The 16,457-nt window shown below is 41.6% G+C and overlaps 1 protein-coding gene across 5 annotated transcripts in view; it reads left to right on the top strand.

Annotated features, from left to right (window-relative positions):
- Positions 1-3,137: 3,137 nt before the first annotated feature.
- LOC101751252 overlaps positions 3,138-16,457 on the top strand; it is a 75,641-nt gene continuing 62,321 nt past the window's right edge. For all 5 annotated transcript variants that reach the window (XR_005858715.2, XM_040698188.2, XM_040698187.2 and 2 more), the window contains exon 1: positions 3,138-3,440. The gene's annotated coding sequence lies outside the window, so the exon portion shown is untranslated. The remainder of the gene's footprint in view (positions 3,441-16,457) is intronic.

The raw sequence follows: 16,457 nt of genomic DNA, 5'->3' as shown, positions 1-16,457 counted from the left end.
GTCTCTAAGGATTTTGCTAGCAAATTGTATTCAAGGCCTGTTCAACTCCCCCCTTGGCAGCATTCACAGAAACCTCTCCTTTATATATTAACTTAATCAATTAGCCCCTTCCAATTTTTATAGGCTCTGTAACAATTACTCTGGGATCCCGAATTTCTCAGCGATTAGTTTCCATCATGAACTATTACCAGGCACTTTAGTATGTTCATCTTGTGACTTATAGGCTGCCCTAACACTCAGCTCACTACCACCTGTGTAAGCATCTTCCTTCCAACTAGAGAATATGGCAAGGAGCTTAGAACTGAGCTCCTTTAATTTGTCTCCACTGGGGCCACAGATGCAGAAGGGACTCAGAGCTCTGAGAGGAGATTGTGGTGATTTTCTTTCATTCTTTGCTCACGCTTTTGAATTTAGAAGAGCCTTAGAGATTCTATATTCCCTCTTACAGGCCTTCTTCACTGGGAGTAAGTGATTGATACTGTGGGGTAGTTACAGACCACAGCTCATCTCTCACATCACCAGTACTAACGTCAGAGACAGCCTAAATGCTGGCAGCAAAAATAATCATCAGTTCAACATATTGGTTACTTTATTCCCCAACTCCTTGCTGAGTAAGGAGACAGTAAGTATGTGCATTAGCGTATCATTCTTCAAATGTGACTAATAGTTGTATGGTGCCTATTATATGAGATAAATGTGAACTCAAATGTAAAGAAATGATCAGGCAGTGGTATTAAATAAACAGAAAACAACTGCTTAAACACAGTGCGTCCTACTGTTGTGGAGCTCGTAGCCATCAGCAAAAGTTGTGGCAGCAAAAAATGCATAAACAAGCTTAAAAAGATTGGAAAGATTTGCCTAGAGTAGTCCCATCCATGGCTATTAAATATGCTGGTCCAAATGCATATTCCAGCTCAGGAAACTACTAAACTTTGCTATGAAGTTCTAGCTGAAGAAATACTCTACAGAGACCAATGTCTGCAAAGTGGTAGAAAATAGTGATGTCCTTCTGTACATTGACATAACCTGCAGCAGATCTGGCTGTTCTTGTCATTGTAAAATAAGTGGAAAGAAAAAAAGAAAAAAACAAACAAACAAACAAGCAAAAACTACTCTATCCAGTGATATTCACCTAGGAAGCCACATTGCAGCTGAGGTGAAAATCATGCAGCCACAATTTGGACTAAGAGTCTCAGATTGCAGCATTCAGTCCTGTTCAGATCACCAAGCTCAGAGCTCTCCAGAAGCAGTGGGGTTAAATCCACCACTCCAAGCATTTCCACCCAAGAGGCTGCTCTGAAGCTTTCTACGGAGAAAGGATTTAATTAACCAAAGTCTCCAAATGTGATTTTCCTGGTATAGTGCAATTTTCAATGTAATAAACTGCCAAAATGTATGCTTTGTGATTCATGATGCTTGTTTGCTTAGACAGCTTTTAAGATGATCCCTGAGTACCAAAAAAGCTCAGGCACCGGAGGAGGAGAGGCTACGCTGAACAGGTTTGAATGTCATAAATGCACTGTTGTGGGTTAGTAATTGTATCACAGTTGACAGATGCTGCAGCAATCATGTGACTAGAACATGACCTCATATTTCTGCTTTCTCTTCTCCTCCCCCAGTAGTGAGGGCAGTGCTATCAGCCCTTAAATAAGCAAAAAGCCTGTATGGAAGGCTAGTTGATGAGTTACTTAAAGGGGAAGCCTGAATTTGGACACATGGATGTACTTTGTATGAACTATTAAGCAGCTTCTCAACAGTGGCAGTTATGCAAAACTCTTTTTTTTTTTTCTTTCCACTTGGGAAGCTCACTACATTTGCTATTAGGGTAAAAATATGGAATCACATGTCGCACAGGCTTAGATCATCCCTTCCCAATGAAAAAGCCGCAGGAGGGGCCTTAGAGGGAAGAAAATGCCTCAATGATCTGTTCACAGGATTACTATGCAGACAATCGGGCTGCTGCAAGCTCTGATGTCCTCCAGGGATAGGCGGGAGGATACTGCAGCACGGAGGGGGCTGTCTCTGCCCTGCCTCTTCCCCAGGAGCCACTCTGGATGCTCTGTCAGGATGAGTTTGCAGGAGGCATGCCAGAGCTTCTGCTTCTTTCACTGGAGTCCCAGGGACTGGGGACTTCCGAGAGAGATGGAACAGCTTCGAATGGCACCCCGTTTTCAGGGGATTTTCCAGGACTGAGTGTACTGAGTGTTCCCATAAGCCTTCTTGCTTTTTTTTTTTCCTTTTTCTTCTTTTTTTTTTTCTTTTTCTTTCCTTTTTTTTTTTTTTTTTTTTTTTTTTTTTTTTTTTTGGCCTAGATTTTGGATCATACAAGTCCCAGAAGGGGGGTTCTGTGAGAAGAAACAAGATGATGCTTTCTCAACTGATGAACACCACTTCAGCATGAAGGGGATTCCACCTTGGAAATTTCCAAAGATGCAATCTGCCCTGTGGGGATAATTTTCTATCGAACTGTTACACAGGGATCAAAGCTGAGGCTGGGTGAGGGTTAGAGGTTCTAAATTAAAATCCCAGCTTTGCACTGACCTCCTGACCCCTTATGCCATGCATGAAATGGCAATAGCAATTACTTGCTCAGTGATCCTAACCGAAAGCATTCTAAAAGTGCCAAGATTTTTCTATTTTCTTTTTAGTTTTCTCACTAACATACCTCCAATTTGCAATTACTCTTCTCTAATCCATCCTTCCTTTTGCACTCTATTGCTTATCTTCTCACGAGATCCAAACGTGTCACAGGTATTCTAATCTACCAAATGCCATAGCAGTGCTTTAGATCAGAAAGATCCTAGTTGATCTTCTTTATGTTGACAGTATATGGGAAAGGGATGGGATTTCTCTGCTTTACATAAACAGGGTTTCAGTCATGTTTTGGTTTCAGATCCAGGAAAGCCTTTCCTGGGTACCAGTGCTACATGGCCATGGCACTGCCTCCTCACCCAAGCTTTCATGAGATGTTTTCAGCCATCAGTTTCACTCAGAAAGCCTTTCCATGGTAGAGTGAAACTCTACCGGTGTTAAAAACGAAAACACTCATAAATACCGCAGCGAGCCTCCCCGGCTTCGCTGCCCGCGATCCCGCCCTGGCACGGCCGCCATCTCAGGAGCTGCGTCCCGCGCACGGCGCCATCTTGTGGTGCCTGAGGGCTGGTGCCGGCAGGCGGGCCGTTGCGCCGGGCGTGCACGAAGGCCGGCTTTTGGGGACATTGCCCACGCTGCTATGGAGAGAAGAGAAAACACTGTGAAGCCTCTCTGCCCTTGGGATATTTCTGTGGGAGAGCTGCAGCTGTGGGGACAGTTTCCACCTCAATATTGGTATTTTGGAGTCTCACTCCGAGCCCCAGCTCCTTCTAAGGGCACGGGGAAGTGCTTTCCCAGTGGAAGCCACCTCAGCAACACAGGACTGCCTTACACTCGTTTCTGAACAGGTAAAATAGTGTGGTGTTGAATAAGCATTTGCCCTGTTTAGGAGGAGCCTACACGTTACCCCATCTACATGTAGATGACTGATAATTTTCCACATTTCACCAAGCATTAAAATCCTCAGTCACTTCTTTTCACTTGTAGCCTGGCTTGTGATAATGTGTTTTCTTGTGAACACCAAGCTGCAAATGAGTACTGGGAAAAGAATCTGTTGACCCTCTCCATCATTCCTAAAATGGTGGTGATGTGTGAGTCTGAGAGCAGTGGGGAAAACTGACTCACCCCTAGTTCTGAACTGGCCTTCCCTGCTGCTGGGCAGCATCAGCAGGCATCAGGCACAGAGCAGCTCAGTTAAGCACTGTGAGGAAAGCCCATGCACCTTTTGAAAGCTTACATACCTCCCAGAGCCGGAACTGAATGAGATTTATAACAACATGGCAAAAGTCAGTTTCAGGTTTGTCATATCTTCCATTAGGGAGTCTCTCTTCAGATGTCTTCTCACCAAAGCTTTATAAAAAGTGTTATTTAGACCTCAAGTATCTCGTATCGTTGGATGAAAAGTTTTCAGAGGAGCAGCACTCTGTATTCACAATGTTATGAATATTGATCAAAATATCTACACTTCAGCAGGTATAGGCTGTATATTTTGAGGCCTATAATCATTTGAAACTACTTTTTGCTTTTGGGCTTATTTTTTCTTACTTCTATCAGTACTGGTAAATTAAGTAGTTATCAAATAATTACTATTGTTTATTAGAAAATGCTAGGGTGAAAGCATCAAACAATCTAACACATATTCTGCTGTGTTGACTTATTTGATGAGACAAAGAAGTACAAGACCTCTATGTGAGCCCCACTTAAGCCATGGACCTTCAGGAGTGAAAAAAGCTCATTTTTACAGGTTTCCAATAAGGCCACATGCCTTGAGTATAGGCCAGCCATATTTTTATGTCTTACACACTAGACCCTCCCTGGCCAGTCTAGGAGGGGAAATCTACTACAGAAGGGCCTCAGGATATGCCCCCATGCACGTGTATGTGTTCCTATAAATGAAGTTTTATTTGTTGTGTAGGTTGGGTGACAGTATCTCTGGCAGTTTGTTTAGGGCTTTAAAATTTTCTCTTTTGACATGAACTGGGAATTAAGTTAAGCAGCTGAACTTCGCTTTTCTTCTCACAGTGTGTCTAATCAAAGCGGGAGATCCTCCTGAATACCCAAATGACCAACTTGCTGGAAGGAGTCCCTGATAGATTTCTCTTTTAAATTTAGCACAGCCCAGAATAGTAATTCTTACGTAATATATACACAGCAAATATGGGAGTTGCTATAATTTCAGTGATAGACTGCAGGTTTCCTGCCCTGCAGAGTAACCAAGGCAGGCAGTATTGCAGTCATCTCTCATTTAAAAAGCTTGAGCAAATAAGATTTTTCTTGCGAAGCAGAGGACAGTGTTTCCTCTAGGTATCAGAATATTGTTGACAACCAAATGGACAGTGACACGTGCCTTGTTATGTGTCCATGAGTGGCCTCTGTTTACTTCAAAATCTACAGGTGCACTGGGCCACATGTTTCTGAGGAAAAAGAAAGACAGGAGGCAGGAATTTGCACTCAGCTGGTGACAGGCTACTGGGGCTACTCAAGGAAGTGCAGTGCTTAGATAAATATGATCCCTGCTTATTCACAGCTAATTATGTCTGGAGTATATACTCTTCCATGCAGCCTGTGCCTCAGGTGGGAGATCCTAAATGGGGAAAGAACAGGAATTAGACCTTTCTGGCATAGTGTGTTTGACAGAGATCTGACAAGAAGGAATGAAATAGACATTCCACCTATTTTCACCCACTCCTGCTTTCTACTTTCCACAGCTTGATACTTCTCATAACAGTCAACCCCAGAGCGATTGCAGAGCCTGTACTTCATATGGATTCATCTCAGCCAAATCCCTGTTGTGTTTCAAGGGGTGAAACCATGAAATACTGCTTTCTCTGAGTGATCTGTCTCTATTAAGCTGACAACTCTTGGGTACTGTAGTTTACCAAGCTGGGTAGGATTCACGTGCTCTGGTAGGCCGAACACCAGAGTACCCTGGCATCCCAGAGTTGCTCCAGTGAGGAAGCAGCAAGGACCTTCACAGTGCTTAGTCAGATGGTAGTAGTCATGAAGATTCTTGGATATGATATCTATCTTACTGGGATCCACAGATAAAATGTCCTAGAACTGCTGGCACCTTGCATACGGAGTGCAGGCTAGATGAATATTTGGCCCTGTGTCACCTGATGAGATTAATTTACACAGAGGAATTTGCTTATCTAGGAAACCCAGATAGAAACAGGAACGTGTCAAATAAGCAGTTACCTCCATACTCAGCAGCTGAGATGAATCATACTGACCTATGGCCCTTGCCATTTCCCAAATTCTTTTAAAAATATAAATCTACCATAGAAAGCACTAAGGAGTTAGGTTAACCTTGATTTTGCAAAATTATCTTTGTAATTTTTGATCTGATTAAGAAACATCCCATCTGCTGATTACATGAGGATACAGACAAAGCAATGTTGTCTCTAAACCAGTTCATTACGCAGAGAAAATGTGTCAGTTCCATTATAAGGTTGATGATGAACCTAACTTCACTTATGCTGCTGGTTTCCTCCACTAGCACAGAATATGCACATACACGTACATCTGCACTGGTTGAGCTAATCGATGCGATGCTGTATTTTTAGTTAAACCATTTAACTCCTTAATGAATATTTCGGTGTGGCATTTTACTATCCCTCAGACCTGCAGCAGTGCTCTGATCCTGCTGTCTTGCCTCTGTAAGTCCATGTCTGTTTTCTGTGCTGATACAAAAGGCTGGGAACTGAACATATGCAGTCTTCTTTCCTTCTTGGTTCCCTACAGATCTGGGTGTTCTTGATCCACAAAAGCAGAGGGCAATGCTAACTGAAAAGGTAGCTTGAATGCCAGGCATTGCTATACATAGCCATGAATGCATTCTTTCTGCTCCCACAGTACAAGGAATCGTAGACCATCAAGGTCTCTCAGATTCTGTGTCTTTATTCAGTGTTGTGATTGCTGGTCAGAATAAAATTTTCCTAAGGGGTAAAAATAAATAAAGAAAAAGAGGAACCTTCCATTGTGTAGTCAATAGACTGGCAGTAAACCTTATGATGAGGTAGGGAAGAAGACTCCAAAAAATTGAACTTAGGGGCTGCAGCCTTTCTTGGGGGCCTGAAAGTCTTGTTAGAGTTCAGGCTGCAGCTGCATGTTTTTGACAGTGAAGGACAGCAAGCTACTGGGTGTACCGGATTCTCTGCTGTTTGTAGCCTATGTCAAGAGCAGATGCCTTCCTTGAAGTTGAACTACATTTCAAAGAACAATGGGCTTTTAATAAGAACTCCTTTGTCATTTTATTTGGTCAGAAGATCTTCTATGGAAGAAATTGTACTGGAGTATTGTAACTAATAAAGTTGAATCTAAACAATTTGAGGCAACTTGCTAATAAAAATGGACAATTTTGACCTTAGTGGGGGTTTAACCTCCACTGTAGGGGTAAGCAGCCACTGAGAAGCAGTGTGCAGTAGTTTGTGTGTGGGCTTCAGCAACAATTCCAGCCTTCCTGTGGTCTGGGTCATATTTGGGAGGACTGTGGAACGACAGTGATTTTGGATATAAAATCAGCACTGAAGTATATCATCCCAATGTGAAGGTTTAAAAAACCCAGAATTTGATTAAAAGGGTTAGACGAGAATAAAGATTTGTTAATAGCCCTGTAGAAGACGTTTAAATAATGCAGATACCTTTTATAAAGCGCAGTACTGGAGTTTATGAAATACTGAAATAAAATATTTGGATTGAAGGTTTTATCTAGAAACCTTGAAGAACTCTTGGAGAACTTAATCAGGTCCTTGCTGGTGTTATAAATCTGTGCTTAGAATCACTTTCAGTTCTCTCACATGTCTTAAAAGCAGCAAGATTAAATGTCTTGGGGTATTCCTTCTATGTTAAAGTCACCTTTATGCAGACAGCCACTGAGAGGCTCTACTTAACAGCATAAAACTGGGCTTAAATAATGCATAAATTTCAGCTTTCCAGGTGTTATTTTTGCCCTCTCTGTATGAGAAAAGCAAGCATTTCCCTTGATCCTATTTGACTTCTACATTATAATATGCCTTAATACTTATCCCTGGCTAACTGGTTTTAAACTGACATATATTCTACTGCTTCAAATATCTGAGCATCTGAGTTACCAATATGCTCTTAAATCCAGAGTGTGTAAGTATTGTGTATGTATGTGTATGAATCACATCAAAGAACAGAAAAGTCAATATACTCCCAGTGTTTCCCTAATCCTGCAGTAGGTTTCTCCACAAACCTAGACAGTTTTACCACGTTATTTACTTTTGATGCTGTGTGTGCACCGTTCCCCATTCTGAAGTGAAAGAACACAAGTGAATATCACAGAACAACACATCAAGGCTGAGTTAGCAACTTGTATAACACCAACTATGTAACTTATAAATTGGAGTTTGCACTTAAATTTCACAAAAAGCAAATGGCTTCTCCTGTGTATAAGCAGAATTTCCACAGTCAGGGAAACATACAGCTTCCTACTCCATGCTTTATAGGCCTCACAGATAAACTTCACTGCAGTCAAGCAGTGAGGAAAAGAGCAGTGTAGAGGTTGCTGAAGTGATGACCACAGCTCAAGGACTAGGGTCCACAAATAGGATTACGTAAATAGTCTTTTCCAAGTCAGGAATCCCTCAGTTGAGCAGTCCTCATAATTATCAACTCCCTTTTTAGGCATCACACGAGGCTTCAGCCTTGCATTTTTTTTAGTCACCGGAAAAGTCATGGGATAGAGCACTCCACGTATCTGCTGCTCCATGCTTTATTGGGAGAGGAAGTGGCTGACCCAGGGATTTCAAAATCTGTTACAATTATTTTTCTATTGAGGTGGAAATACTATCCTGAAAAGGAAAAATGTAAAATCTATCCCAAAGGTTCCTCTGGAAACTTTTGTTTGTTCCATTTGCAATTCATGGATTTTTGCTTTTGGAGTACCAGAAATCTTTAGGAGATTGAAAGCAGCACATTTAGAGTTACACTATATTCATCAGAACATAGATACTTTTTAACTAGAAGACAGTGGTCCTCCTTCTAGCAACAGTGGAGGCAACAAAGTAGGCTGCTGAATGTCTGTCCTTGCAAACTGTAACAGGTAAAACTACATCTGGGAAGGAGGTGCCATTAAAAATAGAGGAAAATCAAAGACAGCCTGTTACCATGCCCAGGAGTCTCTATTTCTTGAGATATTAGCTGATGTATGTCCAGCGTGTATCTAAAATCATACTCCTTGTCCCCAGAAGTTTTTTATTATATACTCATGAGATTTGCTTCTACTTAACATTAAGTATTTATCTGATCCAACTGCCTGGAAAAAAAAAAAGATTAACATCCAATATTCCACATGCAAACAGTCTTTGTGTTACAGTATTTTTAGGTGGTCATGGAAAATTTTGAAAGCAGATGGTGCACTGATTCTTCCAGGCTTTATTCTCTTTTCACTGCAGTATTTGACCATCTGGCTCCTTAGCATCTGCTGAAATTCTCCCAAACTAACTAATCCTCTAATCCAGCATTGTCACTGTTTAAAGCCCTTCTGATCAGTTATTACTAAGAAAAGAATGGTAGCAACAGTCAGTTTGGCAGCATTTACAGACTTTCTCTAGTTTCATCTTTGTTAAAAAACACAGCCCACTGAACACTTGTGTGATAGTCAGGAGATGTCCCTGAAGTTTGAAGCAAATTGAGGTAAAGAACAGGAACTTTGGAAGTTCTGCACTCAGGGTGCAGTTTGTGAGTGCACCCACAGAAAGGAAATGGGATATTTTTGGTCAGCTATGACTCAAGGCTCACTGAACTGCCTTACTTCATATGGAAGTGTTCTCCTCTCTGGTGTGGTCCTGAGGCTGTGCAGTACTTCAGAGGTAGTAGGACAGAAGAAGGAAGCAAAGCAAAAATTGAATTGTAAATTATATTAAAAAGAAAGAAAAGAATAAACTCATACAAAGATAGTGCTTGAGACTTAATGTCTCCCTGAGACTCACAACTTCTGCAATGATAACTGCTGTTGTTATAATGTGTACCACAAAATGCAGTGTAGTAGAAGGGCAGCTGCCACTGCACTGTTTGTTTCTTTTTCCTCTTCCTTATGCAGGATACTTCCCCAAGAACAGTGTGTGCACTAAAATTATTCTACAAAAACCATAGTTTCCCTTGCTAAGTTCAAGGATTCAAAAATCACAACTTAGATTTCAAAATGATGATTGGCTGAAAACTCAATGTGATTTTCTTTTTAAGCAACTATAAGCCCTAAAGATCTTCAAATTGCCATCAGGTTTCTGGGCTTCAAGTCTTCTTCTGGGGTTTTGGTAAGTATGAGAGCTCAAAGCTTGAAAAGAATGCGTTATTATGTAATTGTGTAATCATGACTAGCAGCTGTCATATGCAACAGGATACCAAATAACACAGTGAAAATAAAGAAATAAATGATACTTTCATAGCCTACTGCTGAAGAAGGATATAATAGATATGATGCTCAATTACTCAGTTCCCACTCTTTCAGGCAGCAGGGGAATGACTGCGTGACTGCAGGTAACTGAAGTTACCTTTGGATGCATACTCTGGGGCCGCAATAACTTTTTACTGTGAGCCAGAGCATCCCCAGGGCTAATGTAGTTTGTGTTCTGCTTCTCAAGCTCCTGCAAATCACACATTATCCAAGGCTTAGTGTATGCCAGCTGTGTTCCTGATCTTTCCTGTGTGCTGGAGAGGAAAGAAAGGCCAATGTGGATTTACTACACCATTTCTTCATGGCCTGAAGGGGCCCTTGGTACAGGCGGTACTCTTAGCAGATTACTCCTCTGTACTGTAAAGCTGCTTGATGTTGCCAGAATAGATTTCAAGTCAGGAATTGCCCAAGTGAGATCTACAATGCTCCTAAATGAGCTTGATGAGCAACCTAAATGAGGTTGATATATGCTAATTATTTACTATTTTCTTTCAGATATATATATATATATATATCCTAATGCAAGTTTCTTTTTGAAATGGAGATAGAGAACACATCTCCTGAAACACAGAAAATCATGCTAAAAAGTGAGGGGGGGGGGGGGGGGGGGGGGGAGCTGAAAGAACGTATCATTTTAAATCTTGCATACAACAGCTCAACTGTTTTAGGACATGTAAACATCTCAAAAACACAGGAATATATAGTTTAAAGTGATATTATCTTTTATTTAAACATTTTTAGTGAATCCAAAACATATGGATATTTTACTGTTCTAAAGAGCTCAAAACGAGCTTTGAATCAAGATCTTTGTTATAAATTAACATACTTGGACACCATTTAAATTATTTATTTGACGAAGGTTTGTAGGAGAAGCCTGTGGCATTTCAAGGGGTGGGGCCTCAGGGCCCTGTCTGCTAGTTTTCTTGTGCTGCAGCATCTTCACCACTGTTTGCTGATTTAATGCAACTGCAGAAAAAATATCCCCTCTGGACTCCACACAATGTTTGAGTTTGCTGTTCATAAGCAAATGGGGGTGCTGGGTCATTCTGGTCTGGTGTAAGAGCAGTGATGCTGGGCAGCAGCAACTGAAGCAAAGATTAGCCCCCAGATTTTTGTAGTTGCCTGGAAGAGTATATGTTTAGTCTGGGAAGAAGGTCTGTATCTTGGCACCCAGGTGGCGCTCCCATTAACAGTTGCATCTTCCAAATGAGTCTCGGCAAAATAATTGCTTTAATGATGACAGCTAAGTTTAGATTTTCTGATTTTCATCCTGATACACATTTGCTTTCTTATATATACACTCTCTGATACAAAAACAGGCAATTGATTAATGTGACCAAGCTCTTCTGCAGCATAAAAATGAGCTTGCTGCCGATAACAAAGCTCTGGTTGGGCTAAGATGAATTTGAATTTGTTATTTTGGATCAAAAGTCTTAAAGGGGTATCAGAACATCGGTGATACCAATGCTAGGTGGATGATTTTGAAACTTTGGTGTAGATGACTTAACTACACACAATTAAAGGAGCTAGTGGAAAAAGAAAAGCTCAAGCTGAGGTGCTATAATTCTGAAGTCTGTGTAATTAAAACTCATGTGAACAAATCTGACATCCAGCAGAGATGGGAGGGTGTAAAGAGAGTTTGAGATAACGTATATCAGAACTCTTTCTAAATCCATTTTAACACCAAAGACTATAGTATAATAACCAAGTGTATTTTATGATGGATTAAAAAGACAAGGCACGTATATATGTGTAGGTATATATATGTTTGTGTATACACACACACATATGACTTTAATCCTCTAACCAAGGGTAACAATAGGCTCTTTTATTTCTGCTAATATATGAATTTCCTGTGTAGTAGTAAAAAAAAACCAAAAAACAAAAAACAAAAACCAACAAATTTTCACTTGATAGGCATATTGCCTTCAACAACCACTCCATTGTCCTCAATGGACAAACTCACGCTGATGATCTGTGAGTAAGTCTCTGTCGTTACTTCCAACCACAGTGATGCACAGACCACACTTTAATTTTCTTCTATATTTAACAAGTCTGTAATCTTAACAAACTTTATTCTGCAGGATTTTGGTGGCCACAGATCATTTTTAACATTCAGAAAATCACACAGGCTTAACAACTCAATTCGCATTCATTCTTACTACCCGACTGGATAGTTATAGTACTTAGCATTGCCCATGGAGGTTGCTTAAGTCCTCTAAAGCAGTAGCTGTAAATGAAATTAATGATCAAACTTTCTCTTTTAAATTATTTAAATTTAAATCATTTTGTGAAATCGAACAAATAAATACACAAAATTTAATTGTAGAGCTCACTTAAAACCATAAATCCACATCCCACTTATTAGAAAGTCAGTGTAGGAGACTCTGCAACCCTATACTAACAACATGGCATCTCAATGCCAGAGCTTATAGGAGAGAAAGGAGATATTATTGTAAAATCAAAACATGAAATAAAACAGATGTCATTCATTCACACTTCCACACTGACAGCCCATACAAGCACAAAGATGTGCATGTCCAAGCAGCCTGCTGAGCAGTCAGGCACTGCCCCATGTGTGCAAGCACTGTAGTAGTCTGTTCAGTATGTGGACATTCCTTGAAATGATGCAGAGTACATCAGCTGCTGAGTCCTCCTCACGTCTGAGCTCTTTACAGAGTGGTAATCATGAGCTGGGTTTTCTCTCTTTGTACTCTTTTGGTGCTGACATTGACCAATCTCTTCACTCTGTCCCACCTCAGTGAGTAATCAGGATTTACTGCCCTTTGTTATCTCCACGTGGTCGTCCTGAGAAGCTGCACATACATGTGCAACTTGCTAATCTAAATACCAACAACATTTGCCATTCCCATAGCTCTATCCTACCTTGTGCCCTTTCTGGTACTTCCACAGCCAGATAATTCCTATTCATACCAGTCTTAGCATTTCTATTGCAGCTCTCTACAATAGCAAAAGACTTCCCTCAGTCAAAGTATGCTTCTTTGAATCTCCTGAACACTTAACATCCGTGTTTTCAAAAGCCACTTCCTGCTCTTTGTTCCTTCTCTTTTACTGGGATTTTTCCAGGACTCACCCCAGCTCTTACAGACCACTGGGTGCAGCCATACATATCTCCTATGACAGTCCTATTTAACAGGAAGACTGTTAAAGTCTATGACTCATTTCGATTTTTTTTTCCGTTTTTAGGAAGTTATGTGACCAGCTGTGGTAGCAAATTGCAGATTCTCTGTGTCCTGAGCCTTTCCATGATGCAGCCATTTTATAACCTTATCCAGCATCCTTAAATTCCAAATAAACAGATTTTCATACCTGTCATTTTTAGGTAATTAAGACAAGCTTTGATCCCACATGAGCTTGCAGAATTATTTCATACAGACCTAAATGAAACAGGCCTAGAAACATGGGGAAATTCTGTTCCAAAATGCCTAAATGGGTCTAATGTATGAATAGAATCATAGAATCATAGAATATTCTGAGTTGAAAGGGACTCACAAGTATCATCAAGTCCTTAACTGTCAATGTGCCTAAAATAGGTGAAAAAGTACAAAGTATAGGATGCTCCATTGCTGTGCATTTGACGTCATTTACAAAGGTCCCAGGAAGAGGTTTATGCAACCATTTCACTCGGTGGTTGCTGGCAGTAGTGTGAATGATTAAACATCAACGATACAGATTTTTTTCTGTCACGTGGCCTTTGTCAACATTAATAATGCCATATAGAAAGGAAAAATGATAGCAAAGAAAAAACATGTCAGTATTTGCAGTGGGAACCACTTTACTTTCGTTGAATTGTGGAGATTTGTTCATAGAAACATACATAAATAACATCAAAAAAGATGAGGTGAAACCACCTGTAAGAAAACTGCAGGTAAACAGGTGCCACCCCGTGGGAGTTCTTTTCTCTCCCATAAACTGATGGCCTCCTGTGACTCAAGGCATTAATACACCATGAGCCAAAACTAAACTACTTCTGCAGTGGGGAAGACTGACGCAAAGGTACTCACATGTACAAACCCTGTTCAATTCAATGACAGAGCTGGGGAAAAGCCCCAAAGATTACTCAGCATCATAGAAAAGGTATGGCTCAGCTCACCACTAAGCAGATGCTGCCGTTTTTGGAAGTACAAGAAAGTTAAGTTCCTGGGGCTCTGATTTGCTGTTCTAATACTTAAAGAAGGAAGCTGTTCATGTAAGGAGCAGAAAAAAAATCTGCAGAGGAAAAGAGAAGACAACAGGGAATATATTATAGGTAGATACATTATTTACTTTATGCTCAGATATTTACCGAACTCAGATATAATGGGAGAGTGATGGTTTCTAGGTAAGAAAGTTCATGTATGTCTTAGCTTTTCTTGAGGCTGTAGTGTTGGGGTATGGAACATAAAGAAAGCTCTGAGAACGCGTACAGACATCATCTTTTTCCATACTGCACATGAGCATTGTGATCAAGAAACTTTTAGATGTTGTTCCAAGGGACATGGTTTAGTGGGGAAATATGGTGGTAGGTGGATGGCTGGACTGGATCATCTTGGAGGTCTCTTCCAACCTTGGTGATTCTATGATTCTGAAAACTGATGTTTGTTATGAGGTATGTGGCCACACAGGTAGACTAACACTTTAGCCTTGGTACATCTGTAAAAGTCTGCCACAGAGGAGTTTTGTCAGCCTTTTTCTTCTTCTTTTTTTTTTCCTTGGGAAAAGTTTAGCAAAGAGAAACATCTGCTTTGTCATTACACTGCCTCTCTTTGCAGGCTTGTACTGAGGGCATGGACAAACAGCTGGGAAATACAGGCCACTATGCGAGGGCTGATGCAAAGCAACTTTTTTCATTCTTTTTGCCACTGGCTGAATGTAAATGAAGACTTGCATTCACCGTGGTTAGAAGAGAATTTAGGGTTACTATGGTTTCTTTCTGTTCTGCCACTTATCCATATGGCCTATTTTTCAGTCACATTATTCTTTCACTTGGGGAGAACTCTTTCACTGCTCTGATGTCCTCAGGTGAAATAAAGAGCTGTTTCAAGGCTGTTCTAATTGACATAGCTACTTCTGATCATTTTCTTTAACCGCAGGGTATACAGAAAACCTGTATTACAGTGCAACACAGAACACTCCCCCAAACCTCTGTCTGGGACCTCCAGTCTTAAGAAGTGGAGTAAGAATCAGATACCAGAGCTCTTGTTTGCTGCTCTAGGAGGGATGTCTACATGGACATCTGCACTCCAGAGCTTCAGTTTGGTTCTAGTTCACCCTGATGGAGCTTGGAGCTTTGCCATCACTGAAAATAAAACCCTTGGCATGGAGCTATGACAGATACCCAACTTCTCCACACTGCAGTGTCCCCAAATCTACTTGAAGCTAATAGTACTTGCCCATATTTTTGCCTAAGTGATAGATGTGTATCTGGCATTCACGTTTGCACGGCCATTGGAGATCCCTGCACATGAGGACATGAGAAATGCACATGAGAAATGTTACTGTTTACGTACTTATTCACTTGCATGCTTTATCAGCACGGTATCTAGATGCTGCCAGCCCACTTAAGAAAGCAGGATTGGAAGGACATCCTGCTTCAGTCCAGTTCCATATGTTCAGCCACTGCACATAGACATAGACTTTCCATCACAAAATGACAAACCCGTGGCTAGTTTTGTAATCACGACCATTTCTCCTCCTAGTTCCACAGAAAGCCTATTGCAGGCTCTCATTCTCTACAGGGAAGAAAAAAAGAAATCTCCAAATTTTCAGCCAAAACATATTTGTGACCCATTCACACCTTCCCTGTTTCTGCAAAGCGATCCTATCTGCTCCCGGCCTTTGTTTTGCAAAGCCGGGTTAGCCAGGTTTTTCTCTGTTCTTTTTTATGACAGATTGCCCATTCTCCTCATCTCCCTTTTAAGCCTTCTCTGCAGTTGTGCTATTCACAGTTCACCTCCGCGTGAGGGACCAGAAATCGCAGGATGAAACCAGAACCTCAGCTGCGGTCTCACGAATGAGATACTCCCGTGGTTTCCGTAGTTCTCTGCAGCGCATAGCTTGGATCCGTCTTTCTCAGTATCTTCCAGACCGACGATGCCCCCGATGAGAGAGAAAATCGCTCTTACTCATCCCTAAGCGAGTGGACTCGTACCCATCCCGTTCCCGTTATCGCTCTCAGCAGGCTTCCCTTTCCTCCTGCGCGACGCCCGGCTCCTCACGGATGCCGGCTGTACATCATACGCGCATTCTGCCGCTCCCCTCTCCCCCCCAGGCCCGGCCCCAAATCCCTCGGACGGAGAGCGACCGAGGTCGGGCGGCTGCCGGCGCTCACGTAGGCTGGGGGGCGGGGCGGCGGCCCCAGGAAGCGGCGGTCACGGCCGCACGTAGTGGGGTTCCCCGCGGCGCCGCGCCGCCCCGCGGGTCACGTCGGCAGGGCCGCCTCGGG

Source organism: Gallus gallus, chromosome 3 (assembly GCF_016699485.2).
Source record: "Gallus gallus isolate bGalGal1 chromosome 3, bGalGal1.mat.broiler.GRCg7b, whole genome shotgun sequence".
Lineage (NCBI taxonomy): Eukaryota > Metazoa > Chordata > Aves > Galliformes > Phasianidae > Gallus > Gallus gallus.
The sequence above is the reverse complement of the archived record's forward strand: the minus strand, read 5'-3'. Positions and strand labels throughout refer to the sequence as shown.